Below are 16,583 nucleotides of genomic sequence, written 5' to 3'. Positions count from 1 at the left end.
CTGGAAATCCCAGGATGTCTACTTTTCAACGCAATTGAGACCGCACCAATTGGGCTTCTCTTGCTCCAGAAAATCCATTTCGAGTGCAGGGAGGTCAGAATCCAACAGCATCTGCAGTCCTTTTTCAGCCTCTGAATCAGATTTTTACTCAGGTCCCTCAATTTCAGCCAGAAAATATCTGAAATCATAGAAAAACACACAAACTCATAGTAAAGTCTAGAAATGTGAATTTTTCATAAAAACTAATAAAAATATAACAAAAAGTAACTAAAACATATTAAAAACTACCTAAAAACAATGCCAAAAAGCGTATAAATTATCCGCTCATCACAACACTAAACTTAAATTGTTGCTTGTCCCCAAGCAACTGAAAACAAAATAGGATAAAAAGAAGAGAATATACAATGAATTCCAAAAACATCTATGATGATCAGTCCTAATTAGATGAGCGGGGCTATTAGCTTTTTGCTTCTGAACAGTTTTGGCATCTCACTTTATCCTTTGAAGTTCAGAATGATTGGCATCTATAGGAACTCAGAATCCAGATAGTGTAATTGATTCTCCTATTTCAGTATGTTGATTCTTGAACACAGCTACTTTGTGAGTCTTGGCCGTGACCCTAAGCATTTTGTTTTCCAGTATTACCACCAGATACATAAACGCCACAGACACATAACTGGGTGAACCTTTTCAGATTGTGACTCAGCTTTGCTAGAGTCCCCAATTAGAGGTGTCCAGAGCTCTTAAGCACACTCTTTTTTCTTTGGACCACGACTTTAACCGCTCTGTCTCAAGCTTTTCACTTGACACCTTCACGCCATAAGCACATGGTTAGGGACAACTTGGTTTAGCTGCTTAGGCCAGGGTTTTATTCCTGTGGACCCTCCTATCCATTAATGCTCAAAGCCTTGGATCCTTTTTATTTTACCCTTGCCTTTTGGTTTAAAGGGCTATTGGCTTTTTCTACTTGCTTTTTCTTTTTCTTTATCTCTTTTTTTTTTTGCCAATTTTTTTCTTTCTGCAAACTTTTCACTGCTTTTTCTTGCTTCAAGAATCAATTATATGATTTTTCAGATTATCAATAATATTTCTCCTTTTTTACTATTCTTTCAAGAGCCAATAATTTTAACATTCATAAACAACAAGTTAAAAAATATGCACTGTTCAAGCATTCATTCAGAAAACAAAAAGTATTGCCACCACACCAAAATAATTAAACTATTTTAAAATTTGAAATTTATGTACTTGTTTTTCTTTTTCAGAAAACATTTTTTTTATTTAAGAGAGGTGAAGGATTCATAGGACATTCATAGCTTTAAATCATAGACACTAGACACTAATGATCATGTAATAAAGATACAAACATAGATAAAACACAAATCATAGTAAACGAAAAACAAAAAATAAAGAGCAAGGAAATTAAAGAACAGGTCCACCTTAGTGATGGCGACTAGTTCTTCCTCTTGAAGATCTTATGGAGTGCTTTAGCTCCTCTATGTCTCTTCCTTGCCTTTGCTGCTCTTCCCTCATGGCTATTTGATCCTCTCTAATTTCACGGAGAATAATGGAGTGCTCATGGTGCTCCATTCTTAGTTGTTCCATGTTGGAACTCAAATCTCCTAAGAAGGTGTTGATTTGCTCCCGAGAGTTGTGTGGAGGAAAATGCATCCCATGAGGCATCTCAGGGATTTCATGATGAGGAATTTCCTCATGCTCTTGTTGAGGTCTATAAGAGGGCTCTCTTATTTGCTCCATTCTCTTTTTAGTGATGGGCTTGTCCTCTTCAATGAGGATGTCTTCTCCTATGACAACTCTAGCTAAATTGCATAGGTGACAGATGAGATGAGGGAAGGCTAACCTTGCCAAAGTGGAGGTTTTGTCAGCCACTTTGTAGAGTTCTAGAGATATGACCTCATGAACTTCTACTTCCTCTCCAATCAAGATGTTGTGGATCATGATAGCCCGGTCTATTGTAACTTCAAACCAGTTGCTAGTAGGAATGATAGAGCGTTGGATGAACTCCAACCATCCCCTAGCCATAGGTTTGAGGTCATGCCTTCTCAATTGAACCGGCTTGCCTTTGGAGTCTCTTTTCCACTGAGCTCCATCCATACATATGTCCATGAGGACTTGGTCCAACCTTTGATCAAAGTTGACGCTTCTGGTGTAGGGGTGTGCATCTCCTTGCATCATGGTTGAATGCCAACCTTACATTTTCCGGACTGAAATCTAAGTATTTCCCCCGAACCATTGTAAGCCAATTCTTTGGGTTCGGGTTCACACTTTGATCATGGTTTTTGGTGACCCATGCATTAGCATAGAACTCTTGAACCATTAAGATTCCGACTTGTTGAATGGAGTTGGTGAGAACTTCCCAACCTCTTTTTCGAATCTCATGTCGGATCTCCGGATACTCATTCCTTTTGAGCATGAAAGGGACCTCAAGAATCACCTTTTTCTTGGCCACAACTTCATAGAAATGGTTGATAAACCCCAATTTTGTGGTTTATCTTGTGCTTATTTTGGGGGATTTTATCAACTTTTCTCACATTTATTCAATGAAATAGCATGGTTTTACAATTCTCCCTTGATTTGTGCTTAAATGTGAAAAAATGCTTTTTAGGCCCTAAAATTGGTGATTTTAATTCACTTTAATTCCATTCGATGCCTTGATATGTTTGTTGAGTGATTTCAGTTCATAAGGCAAGTATTGGATGGAAGAAGTGAGGAGAAAAGCATGCAAAGTGGGAGAACTCATGAAGAAATGAAGGAACCGTAAAGCTGTCAAGCCTGACCTCCTGGCACTCAATCAGCCATAACTTGAGCTACAGAGGTCCAAATGAGGCGGTTCTAGTTGCGTTGGAAAGCGAACATCTGGGGCTTCGAAATGATATAAATTTTAACATATGTTTCTTCGCACTCAGGGGCACGCACGCGCCATGTACGCGTGCGCGCCGATTCACTTTAATGAAATCGCCCCCAGCGATTTTGCAGCTCATTTTGGGCCCAATCCAACCCAATTCTGATGCTATTGAACCCAAGGACTGAAGGGGGAATGTAGGAAGTAGTCATAGTTTAGTTTTCATAATGTTTTAGGGTAGAATTCTAGAGAGAGAGGTTCTCTCCTCTCTCTAGATTTTAGGGTAGTTTTAGTTAATTCTTCTTGGATCCAAGTTATAATTCTTGTTTTGATTTAGTTCTTCCTTTTAATTTCTTGTTATTACATCTCTATTCTTCTAGTTTTACTTGTAATTTCCTTTATTTTACCATTTTTATGTTTATGAACAATTGTTGGATCTTAATTTTCTTTAATGCAATTTTATGTTTCTGAGTTCTTTTATGCTTACCTTAGTTGTTATTGTTAATTTCTTGTAATTGGTAGTTGGTAGATTTATTATTCTTGCACTTTTATTATGCTTTCCTTTATTACCCACCAAGTGTTTGACAAAATGCTTGGTTGGGCTTTAGAGTAGATTTTGAGCATTCTTGGCTTGGAAAGAGTAATTGGGCAATCTTGAGTCATGAAAACCCAACTCATGTTGGTGATCTAGAGTTGTTAGCTAATATTGTTTCCATTGACACTAATCTTTTGCTAATTAAATTAGTGAGTTGATTAGGACTTTTGGATTGAGATTAGCTAGTCTTGTTAGACTTTCTCTCATGGAAGATAATATGATACCTTCTTCTAGTGTTTGAGATGACGTAATGAGATAAATTCTTGTTATTATTGTGGTATGATTGATTAGTCTTGTTTGACTTTCTCCCTATTGTTGGAGTTGACTAAATAAGGTGAATTAATCATTGCATGACTAGGATAGAAAGCCTATGATCTCAATCTTTGCCATGAATGTCTCTCTTCATTAATTGCTTTCTTTAATTACTCTCTTTATTTTTCTTGTCATTTATTCTCTTGTCCTCTTATCAAATCAAACCCCCCTTGCATTTTCATAGCCAATAATTGATCATTTCATTGCAACTCTTTGTGAGATGACCCGAAGTCTAAATACTCCGGTTAATTTTCATTTGGGGTTTGTTACTTGTGACAACCAAATTTAATTTGATTTGAGGATTGACTATTGGTTTGGACTATACTAACAACGGAATTATTTTGTGGGATTCCGAACCGGTATAAATCCTTGTATCAAATTAATGGTGCCGTTGCTGGGGAGTTGCAATGGTGTTATATTATTGGCTATTGTATATATGTTAATATACTTATTTGCTAGTTTTTGTTTGTTTTAGGAGTTAGTTTTTATTAGTTCTTATTAGTATTTGTTTTATTTTCTCTTGCTACTATGAATTCTCATCACTTTGGCTATGAGTTTGGTTCAAATTATGTTGTAGGAAATGGGAACTACAATGAGAATATGCATCAAGGATTGAACAATCAAAGGTGGGAGGAGCCTCAAAGGATTGATCACCCTTCTTGGCAACAATAACCTCCGGTTTCTTATGGGTATAATTCTCATCCTAATGCATATCAATCTAATGGATGTGGTGACCCTTATTGTAATTGTCAACAACCACCACTACATGCCTATGAACCACCCCCTCAACATAATTTTGAACCACCTTACTCACAAGCCCCTCTTCACCAAACACCTCCATATGACCCTAACCCATATCCATCATACCAACCACCTTATGAACCATATGAACCACACATGGAACCACCACCATTCCAACACAATTACTCTCAAGAACCACCTCAATATACACCAACTCCATACCCTTACCAAAATGAACCACCTTCCAATTATAATGCTTTTCCCTCAAACAATGAACCCTCTCTTCCACCACCGCCCTCCGATGAAGCCTCCATGTTGGAATTGAGAGACCTTGAATCTCATATCTCAAGGCGACAAGAGGAGGATGAGAAGAAGTTTAAAGAGCTAGGAGTCAAGATGGCTATCCTAGTGGAAGCCGTTAGCAATATGGCCTCCTCCCAACTAAGCCTAAGCAACCAAGACACTCCCATTGACGAATGTGGAGAAGCAATTAAGGAGCATAGTAAGGGAGTGAATTTAGAGCTTCAAGGTGAAGAAGATGAGTTGAAGCAAGAATTGCCACAAGGGGAAGAAGATGAGACAATTGAGCCGGAAGAAGTGGTTGAAGCCTTTGAAGAGGTTGACCAAGAGATAGATTCAATCATTGAAGAATTCTTATGTACAATTGAATCCTCTCCAATTGGGATTGATATGGAGATTGAAGAAGAAGATACCTCGCCTCTCATGCCTTTGGTGATAAATGAAGAAGAAATTGAATTGGAAGCAAGCCACCAAGAGGAAGAGGTTGAAGTTGAGGAAAGTTGTAAAGAGGTGGAGATAGTCAAGGAAGAGCACAAGGGAGTAGAGCTTGCAAGATCATTGGAACCACCCCTTCCTAAGTCACCCTCCTACACAACATTCAAGTGGGTAAAATTCTTATCTCTAATCTTTACTTTCCCACTTGAATATGGTTTGATTGAAAATGATGGTCAACTTAAAGCTCTTTGTGGAGTTAAGAGTAGGAGAGAGTTGTGTAGTGGTTGGAAACATCACTCCAAGTTCATAATGGTTGCATGCTCAAAGTTGAATGGCAATGGTTGGTGTAGAACCAAGTTGCATGAGTCTAGGAGGTTGTTTGGAAGCTTCTTTGAGAATTCTAAGGTCATGCCACCCAATTGGAATCGTGATAATCAATTTGAAGATGGGTGTCAAAACAAAGTGTGGGATCCCGGATCGCACAAGGAGAATCAAATTTGGGAGCTCATGGTTTGTGAATAACTCCATCAAAGCTTGGAGTTATTAAATTTGAATGATAAAGCACAATGGAAGTCCAAGCATTGGTGGATGTTCAAGGATGGATTCAAGCACAAGCCACCTTGATGAAGAGCTCCCCATAACTCCAACTTAAGGACAATAAACAAAAGTGCTAGGTGGGAGACAACCCACCATGGTAACATCTTTCCCTTTTCCTCTTTGTACATATTGGTAAAATAGGTTTAATCTCATGTTTTGATTGATTTGTTAAGTTTGTTTGGTAATCTAGTAGGTTAAATAAGGTTTTATGATGTTTTGGTAGTTGTTTGGAGGTTTGGAATTCTTGGTTTGGTGCAAAAACATAGAAATTTTTGAAAAACAGAGCACCACCCACACGCACGCGCACTCCACGCGTACGCACGCCTCAAGTATTTTCGACCATCCACGCGAACGCGCCATTTACGCGTACGCGTGGATTGAGTTTTTCCACCCCTCCATACATTCACCCGAGAGTTCTGCCTGAAGTGTGCCAACTTTGTGCCCAAAGGCACGCACACGCGTACCTTGTGCGTACGCGCCGATTCTCTGCTTTGCCATGGACGCATACGCACACCGCACGTGTACGCGTCGTGTCCATTCCATCAATCCACGCTTACACGCACATGACGCGCACGCGTGGATTGCCCTATTTTCACTCACCTTCTTTTCTTCCCCTCTTTCCATTTCTTCCCTTCTTTTCTCTTCTCTTCTTTACTTTCCACCCTTCAATCATCATCCAACACTACCAAATATCAGATAACACCATTTCTTTTAGTTAGTTGGTTGGTTTAATTTTTGTTTTCCATTATAAGTGTTGGATTACTAATCTTGTTTACTGTTTACTGCTGCTTATTTCTAATAGGATGTTAGTTTAACATCATTGTTGTTATTGTCATTGTTGGATTCCTTTATTAAGGCTGCAATTTATTACTTAGTTTTGAATTTTCATGTTGAATATTTGTGAGCACCAAGTGAATGTTACATTGCCTTTAAGCTTCTCAACTCTTTTAAATTGCATGTTTTGGCCACCATGCATTCATCATCTATTGTTAGGCAATTGTATATTATCATTGATTTTTTTTAGGTGATGCTTGTTTATGGTTTATCCTTATTCACGTCACTTATTTCATGCATTAAGATTGTGGAATTGTGAGATTGGATCTAAAGCTTACCTAGTGACATATTTTTGAGCTTTGTAAAGCTTTGTGGGCCATGCTTGCTATGTGATTGATTTTTATATCTCTTTTCCTAAGTTCCATAGAATCCATGTGTTCCACCTCTATGTCACTTAGGTGTTGCAACAACTTCAATATGTGTCATTGATTATTGTGTGAGTTTCATATACCATTTTGTTCACTAGGTCTACCTACACATCAATCAATGTCCATGCATTATCCAATTTCACAATTGCTTGATTTTTGCTTGAATGCTTTTATGCCTCTTCACTACCTGTGTGGTTGACTTAACCTACAAGTCTTTTAAAGTATTTCAAGCACACTAGAATGAGTGAAGTACATTTTTCTTTTGTGTAAATGTGACACAGCTTTTTATACTAGTATGTGTGTGTGTGTTCTAAACCGTACGTAATTTTAGAACCCATACACCTATTTTTCGTCACTGCCACACCAATTCACCCACTTAATTCTAGTGATTTACCTCATTCCAACAATTCACGCTTCCTTGCTTTTGTATTCTCTCATCTTACGGTGTTTATTTTATTTTTCATGATTGATGCACCATAAGCAAAAACAGAAGCGGGAGAAGAACACGCAGCACCGGTTGACCTACAAGCTGAAGCTAGCAACTCGAAAAGTCGCCGTACCCCTTGCTCATATTTGAGTGCACCGAGGACGGTGCAAACTTTTAAGTGTGGGGAGGTCGTCCGACCACTCGGCATTTTGGGTGACAAGTTTCTAATCCCAACACTTTTGCATTTCATTTTTAGGTCTTTAAAGATTTTTTGTTGCATTACATGATAGGTTGCATGTTAGTTAGAATTTGTACATATTTCACAATTTCTTTTTATGATAGGACTACTTGGTTAGGGTGATGAGTTTTTTTTCCAAGAAACTGTTTTTAGGGCACCCTACCAATTTAAAAAAAAAATTTGTTGAACTTGCTTGAAGAATTTATTTTGGAACATGGTTTTTGAGCTAAGAACACAAGCATGTGAGTTTTGAGCCCTATGGTGTGGTTACATCTTATAACCACTTATTTTCCATTCTTGTGTGCATTATTCTTTTTCTATGATTGTAATCTTTGATTTGTTTGATTCTTTATGTCCATTATTCCATGTATACATGCATTTATATGATTGAGGCCATCATTTTATTTAGCTCACTTACCCAAATAGCCTACCTTTCATCAACCATTGTTAGCCAAATTTGAGCCTATTTAATCCCTTTCGTTCTTAATTTTAGCACATCACTACCCTTAAGTGAAAAACAATAAATGTCCTTAATTTGGATCTTTGATTAACTTAGGCTAGTGAGAGTGTGTATCATTTGGGTATGGGAAACTTGGGACATTGGTTGAGGTAAAAGTGTAATTTTTATTTTTGTTGAAAATATTGAGAATTGGGTACATATTCATGCACTATATGTAAAACCATATGCATTGATACATTTGTATATACTTTAGAAAAAAAAATAAAAAAATGATAAAAAAATATGGAAAAGGAAAAAGAAAAATATATAGAAAAAGAATACAATAAAAAGGGGACAAAAATGCCCCAAAGTAAAGTTCAATAAAAATCAATGCATATGGAATGTTAATTAAAAAAAATGCATGAGTATGTGAAAAAGTGGGAATCATGGGTAGCTAGGTATTGTGTTAGAATTGTATAGGTTGTTATATGTGTTTGGTGAGAGCTTAGGTTAATCAAAGATTCAAATTTCAAGCTCACTTGACCATATACATCCCTACCTTGACCCTAACCCCATTACAACCTATGAATAAGACCTCATGATGAATGTATGCATGCATTGAATAATTGTTGATTGTTAGATGAAAAATAAATCTTAGAAAGCATGAGTAGAAGAGGATTGAGTGAATCGACCCTATACACTCGAGTGACTAGAGCGGATACACTTCCGGTGAGGGTTCGATGCTCAATTCCTTGTTTCCGACTTTCATGAGCTTTCTTCTTGCAAGTCTATTTGAACTTTATTTTTATATTTGAATTGGTAGAGTTTGTGAGTCATCATATGACCTCAGCCCTACATGTGCATATATGTTCTTGGAGATTGATTTACCTTTAACCAAGTAGGTAGAATCATTTTGCATTTAGTTGCATTCATATAGATAGGTGCATATAGTTTATTTGCATTGAATAAATGTTCATACCACTTTTCTTGTCCTTCTTTATTCTTAGCATGAGGACATGCTTGGTTTAAGTGTGGGGAGATTTGATAAACCCCAATTTTATGGTTTATCTTGTGCTTATTTTGGGGGATTTTATCAACTTTTCTCACATTTATTCAATGAAATAGCATGGTTTTGCAATTCTCCCTTGATTTGTGCTTAAATGTGAAAACATGCTTTTTAGGCCCTAAAATTGGTGATTTTAATTCACTTTAATTCCATTCGATGCCTTGATATGTTTGTTGAGTGATTTCAGTTCATAAGGCAAGTATTGGATGGAAGAAGTGAGGAGAAAAGCATGCAAAGTGGGAGAACTCATGAAGAAATGAAGGAACCGTAAAGCTGTCAAGCCTGACCTCCTGGCACTCAATCGGTCATAACTTGAGCTACAGAGGTTCAAATGAAGCGGTTCCAGTTGCGTTGGAAAGCTAACATCCGGGGCTTCGAAATGATATAAATTTGGCCATATGTTGTTTCGCGCTCAGGGGCGCGCACGCGCCATGTACGCGTGCGGGCCAATTCTGCCCTTGGGTCCACTTTAATGAAATTGCCCCCAGCGATTTTGCAGCTCATGTTGGGCCCAATCCAACCCATTTCTGATGCTATTGAATCCAAGGACTGAAGGGGGAATGTAGAAAGTAGTCATAGTTTAGTTTTCATCATGTTTTAGGGTAGAATTTTAGAGAGAGAGGTTCTCTCCTCTCTCTAGATTTTAGGGTAGTTTTAGTTAATTCTTCTTGGATCCAAGTTATAATTCTTGTTTTGATTTAGTTCTTCCTTTTAATTTCTTATTATTACATCTTTATTCTTCTAGTTTTACTTGTCATTTCCTTTATTTTTCCATTTTTATGTTTATGAACAATTGTTGGATCTTAATTTTCTTTAATGCAATTTTATGTTTCCGAGTTCTTTTATGTTTACCTTAGTTGTTATTGTTAATTTCTTGCAATTGGTAGTTGGTAGATTTATTATTCTTGCACTTTTATTATGCTTTCCTTTATTACCCACCAAGTGTTTGACAAAATTCTTGGTTGGGCTTTAGAGTAGATTTTGAGCATTCTTGGCTTGGAAAGAGTAATTGGGCAATCTTGAGTCATGAAAACCCAACTCATGTTGGTGATCTAGAGTTGTTAGCTAATATTATTTCTATTGACGCTAATCTTTTGCTAATTAAATTAGTGAGTTGATTAGGACTTTTGGATTGAGATTAGCTAGTCTTGTTAGACTTTCTCTCATGGAAGATAATATGATACCTTCTTCCAGTGTTGGAGATGACGTAATGAGATAAATTCTTGTTATTATTGTGGTATGATTGATTAGTCTTGTTTGACTTTCTCACTATTTATTGGAGTTGACTAAATAAGGTGAATTAATCATTGCATGACTACGATAGAAAGCCTATGATCTCAATCTTTGCCATGAATGTCTCTCTTCATTAATTGCTTTCTTTAATTACTCTCTTTATTTTTCTTGTCATTTATTCTCTTGTCCTCTTATCAAATCAAACCCCCTTGCATTTTCATAGCCAATAATTGATCATTTCATTGCAACTCTTTGTGAGACGACCCGGAGTCTAAATACTCCGATTAATTTTCATTTGGGGTTTGTTACTTGTGACAACTAAATTTAATTTGATTTGAGGATTGACTATTGGTTTGTACTATACTAACAACGGAATTATTTTGTGGAATTCCGAACCGGTATAAATCCTTATATCAGTGGTCTTGATGGACCTTTGAGATGAATCTCTCTATCTCCCATGACTCGGAGGTGGAAGCAATTGTCTTCCCTTTCCTCTTTCTAGAGGTTTCTCCGGCCTTAGGTGCCGTTAATGGTTATGGAAAAATAAAAAGCAACACTTTTACCACACTAAACTTAGAAGGTTTGCTCGTCCTCGAGCAAAAGAAGAAAAAAGGGAGGAGAAGAAGAAGTAAATAGAGGAGATGGAGAGGTGTGAGTGGTTCGGCCAAGGGGGGAAAGAAGTATTTATGATGTGTGAAAATGAAGGAGGGATAAGGGGTTTATATAGGAGTGGAGAGAGGGGTAGGGTTCATGTATTTGGGGTTGGGTTTGGGAGGGAAAGGATTTGAATTTTGAATTGTGAGGTGGGTGTCATGGGGAAGAGTGGTGGAGGTGATTGGTGAGGGGTATTTGAGGAAGGGTGTTATGGGAAGGTGTGAAGAAGAGAGAGAGAGAGAGTTGAGGTAGGTGGGGATCCTGTGGGGTCCACAGATCCTGAGGTGTTAAGGATTTCTCATCCCTGCACCATTTTGGTGTGTAAACGCCCCTTGGAGTGCCAATCCTGGCGTTAAACGCCAGGTTGCTGCCCATTTCTGGCGTTTAACGCTAGCTTTTCTCCCTTTTTTGGCGTTAAGCGCCAGCTTTTCTTCCCTTACTGGCGTTTAAATGCCAGTAAGCTCCTCCTCCAGGGTGTGCTATTTTTAATGCTGTTTATGATTTTGATTTAATTTTTGCAGTTATTTTTGTGACTCCTCATGATCATCAACCTAAGGAAAACATAAAATAACAATGGAAATTTAACATAGACAAGTAAATATTGGGTTGCCTCCCAACAAGCGCTTCTTTAATGTCAATAGCTTGACAGTGGGTTCTCATGGAGCCTCACAGATACTCAGAGCATGATGATGGCCTCCCAACACCAAACTTAAAGGTTGAATGTGGGGGCTCTGTTTGACTCTGTGTTGAGAGAAGCTTTTCATGCTTCCTCTCCATGGTTACAGAGAGAGATTCTTTAGCTTTAAATACAAGGTAGTCCTCATTCACTTGAAGGACTAACTCTCCTCTGTCAACATCAATCACAACTTTTGTTGTGGCTAGGAAGGGTCTCCCAAGGATGATGGATTCATCCTTATTCTTCCCAGTGTCCAGGATTATGAAGTCAGGAGGGATGTAAAGGCCTTCAACCTTTACCAAGACATCCTCTACAAGTTCATAAGCCCGTTTCCTTGAATTGTCTGCCATCTCTAGTGAGATTCTTACAGCTTGCACCTCAAAGATCCCTAGTTTCTCCATTACAGAGAGGGGCATGAGGTTTATACTTGACCCTAGGTTACACAGAGCCTTTTCAAAGGTCATGGTGCCTATGGTACAAGGTATTAAGAACTTTCCAGGATCCTGTTTCTTCTGAGGTAGTTTCAGTTGAATCAGATCATTCAGTTCATTGATGAGAAATGGAGGTTCATCCTCCCAAGTCTCATTACCAAATAACTTGGCATTTAGCTTCATGATTGCTCCAAGGTACTTAGCAATTTGCTCTTCAGCAATATCTTCATCCTCTTTAGAAGACGAATACTCATTTGAGCTCATGAATGGCAGAAGGAAGTTTAATGGAATCTCTATGGTCTTTGTATGAGCCTCAGATTCCTTTGGTTCCTCAAAGGGGAACTCCCTTTTGTCCAGAGGACGTCCCATGAGGTTCTTCTCACTGGAACTCACGTCTTCCTCACTCTCTCCAGGTTCAGCCATGTTGGTTATGGTTATGGACTTGCACTCTCTCTTGGGATTTTCTTCTGTATTACTTGGGAGAGTGTTAGGATGAGTTTCAGTAATTCTCTTACTCAGCTGACCCACTTGTGCCTCCAAATTTCTAAAAGAGGACCTCGTTTTAGTCATGAAATTAAGAGTGGCCTTAGATAGATTAGAGACTATGTTTGCTAAGCCAGAGGGACTCTGCTCAGAATTCTCTGTCTGTTGCTGAGAAGATGATGGGAAAGGTTTGCTATTGTCAAACCTATTTCTCCCACCATTATTATTGAACCTTTGTTGAGGCTTCTGTTGATTCTTCCATGAGAGATTTGGATGATTTCTCCATGAAGGATTATAGGTGTTTTCCATAGGAATCTCTCATGTAATTCACCTCTTCCATTCTAGGATTCTCAGGATCATAAGCTTCTTCTTCAGAGGAAGCTTCTTTAGTACTGCCGGATGCAGCTTGCATTCCATATAGACTCTGAGAAATCATATTGACTTGCTGAGTCAATATTTTATTCTTAGCTAGTATGGCATTCAGAGTATCAATCTCAAGAACTCCTTTCTTCTGAGTTGTCCCATTATTCACAGGATTTCTTTAAGAAGTGTACATGAACTGGTTATTTGAAACCATGTCAATGAGTTCCTGGGCTTCTTCAGGCGTCTTCTTCAGATGAAGAGATCCTCCAGCAGAGTTGTCCAATGACATCTTGGACAGTTCAGACAGACCATCATAGAATATGCATATGATGCTCCATTCTGAAAGCATGCCAGAAGGACACCTTCTGATCTTGTATCTTTCCCAAGCTTCATAGAGGGATTCGCCTTCCTTCTGTCTGAAGGTCTGCACTTCCACTCTAAACTTACTCAATTTTTGAGGTGGAAAGAACTTTGCCAAGAAGGCATTGACTAGCTTTTCCCAAGAGTTCAAGCTTTCTTTAGGTTGTGAGTCCAACCATGTCCTAGCTCTATCTCTTACAGCAAAATGGAAGAGCATAAGTCTCTAGACCTCTGGGTTAACCCCATGGGTCTTAACAGTGTCACATATTTGCAAGAATTTAGCTAAAAACTAATGAGGATCTTCCAATGGAAGTCCATGATACTTGCGATTCTGCTGCATTAGAGAAACTAATCGAGGCTTAAGCTCAAAGTTGTTTGCTCCAATTGTACGAATTGAGATGCTCCTTCCACAGAAGTCAGAAGAAGGTGCAATGAAGTCACCAAGCATCTTCCTTACATTATTGGCATTGTTGTTATTTTCGGCTGCCATGTCTTCTTCTTTTTCGAAAATTTTTGTTAGGTCCTCTCCAGAGAGTTATGCTTTAGCTTCTCTTAGCTTCCTTTTCAAGGTCCTTTCAGGTTCAGGATTAGCTTCAACAAGAATGCCTTTGTCTTTGTTCTTGCTCATATGAAAGAGAATAGAACAAGAAAGTATGAAATCCTCTATGTCACAGTATAGAGATTCCTTAAGGTGTCAGAGGAAAATAGGAATAGAAGGATGGGGTAGATAGAGAAGAATTCGATCATATAAAGAAGGAGAGAGTCCGAATTTCTACTAGAGGAGAAGTGTTAGTCCTTAAATAGAAGAAGGTGAGGAGGGGGAGGAATTTTCGAAAACAAACTAAAAATTTTAAAATAATTAAAAAAAATTTAAAAAAAAAGTGTTGATGATTTTTCGAAAATTAAAAGTGAGAAAGTGGTTAGGTGATTTTGAAAAAGATTTTGAAATCAGTAATCAAAAAGATGTGATTGAAAATTATTTTGAAAAAGATGTGATTGAGAACAATTTAAAAAGATTTGATTTCAAATATTAAAGTTGATTACTTGACTAACAAGAAACTAAAAAATATGACTTTAAAGTTTAAAGATTGAAGTTTTCTTAATAGGCAAGTAACAACTTGAGATTTTTAAATCAAGATTTTTGAAAATAGTGAATGAAAATGAGAAAGATTTTATTTTTGAAAAAAAAATGATTCAAAAGATATGATTTCAGAATTAAGAATTAAAACACGAAAAACTGAAAAAGATTTGAATAGAAAACTAACATTCCTCCCTTGTGCCATTGATAAACCACTATTTTATGGTTTATATTGTGTTTAATTGTGCGGTTTTATCAAATCTTTACCCACTTATTCATATGATTAGCATGCATTTATAATTCATTTCCGAAAATACTTCATGGTTGAAAACTTGCTTCCTAGAGACTTTTAATTATGTATTTTAACTCTCCTTTATTCCATTCGATGCTGTGATCTGTGTGTTAAGTGTTTCAGGCTTTATAGGGCATGTATGACTTGGAGATTGGAAAGGAGGCTTGCAAAAATAGAAGGAACACAAGAAATTGAGGAGATGACCAGCGAGAAGTGACGCGGACGCATGGCTCACGCGACCGCGCGACATAGAGGAAATTGCAGTGACGCGGACGCATGGCTCACGCGACCGCGCGACATAGAGGAAATTGCAGTGACGCGGACGCATGGCTCACGCGACCGCGCGGATTGGAAACTGCACAAGTGACGCGAAGGCGTGGACGACGCGCACGCGTGGCAAGGCAAAATGCCGGATGACGCGGACGCGTGAAATTGAGGAGATGACCATTGATAACTGAGCAGGCAACCTTTAATTATCACTTTTATCTTGAGAGAACTCCATCAAGGATAGGGCTTCCAACTAATCTACTCCCGGTCAAGGTTTTTATTTAAATTACATAAATTCTCTGATTTAATTTCCTGTTTATCAACTCAAACCATTTTTTAGAAAATATCTGATTAATAAAATAGAACATCTTTCTGCAACTCGTTGGGAGACGACCTGGGATTCATACTCCCAGTATTTTAATTTTAATTTTGTGACAACCCCTTCTAAATTGATAAGCGGATTTTCGGTTGGTTAAGAACTGTACTTGCAACGTATCTCTTATAATAATTTCTTTACTCGCCAATTTCAGCCACGTCAATTTTTGGCGCCGTTGCCGGGGAGTTGCAATAGAGTGCTAAGTTATTGATTGGAATTTATTTATTTGCATTTTATTTTTATTTTGCTACTATGAGCTGCATGTTTCTTTCATTAAATGACGCGTTCACTTCCTGATCCAAGCATGCCTGTATTTGATCCTGAGATTGAAAGAACTATTTCACGTATAAGGCAAGCTCGGCGTCGGTTAGTCCTCTCTGAAGGCGGATCTGAAATGTCACTTGAGGAAGAAACAAGCCCCCGTTCTACTGATTCGGTTGATTCACGCGCAGGTGAAATGGCAGCACCTAGGAGAGTTACTATCCAGGAGGCTGGAGCCCCTGATTTCACAATGCAACCGTTTCAAGCACATCACCCAGCAGTGGCTACAGACTTTGAAATAAAGACTGCACTACTCAACTTGATGCCTAAGTTTCATGGCTTACCTGCTCAAGAGCCTATCAAGCACCTGAGGGATTTCCAAGTAGCCTGTTCTACTGTCAGGCGTGACAGTGCAGATGAAACTCCCATTTTGTTAAAAGCTTTCCCATTCTATCTTGAGGGAAAGGCGAGAGAGTGGTACTACACTCAACCCACAGCAACTGTTTCTGACTGGGATACGCTTAGAAGAGAATTTTTGGAAAAATTCTTCCCAGTTGAAGTTACTGATAAACTGAGGAAGAACATTTCCATGATTGTTCAGGACGAATCTGAGACTCTCTATGAATACTGGGAGCGCTTCAACAACCTTCTGGAAGCATGTACCCACCATATGATTGACAAGATAGTGTTGCTCGGCTACGTCACATAGGGCATGAGGCCCCAAGATGACCACATTGGAAAGTGCTAGCAATGGGTCTATGAAAAAGTACAAAACCACTGATGAGGCATGGCAATTGATCAGCGACTTGGCTGAGTCTACAAGGAATCACAGACAGAAACAAGGCCGGTCAAAGGCTGTTACAGAGGTATCTTTTAGCCAGGAAACTACTGTTCTGA

Source organism: Arachis hypogaea, chromosome 16 (genome assembly GCF_003086295.3).
Source record: "Arachis hypogaea cultivar Tifrunner chromosome 16, arahy.Tifrunner.gnm2.J5K5, whole genome shotgun sequence".
In the NCBI taxonomy this organism is placed as follows: Eukaryota; Viridiplantae; Streptophyta; class Magnoliopsida; order Fabales; family Fabaceae; genus Arachis; species Arachis hypogaea.
This window is presented reverse-complemented; position numbering follows the sequence as displayed.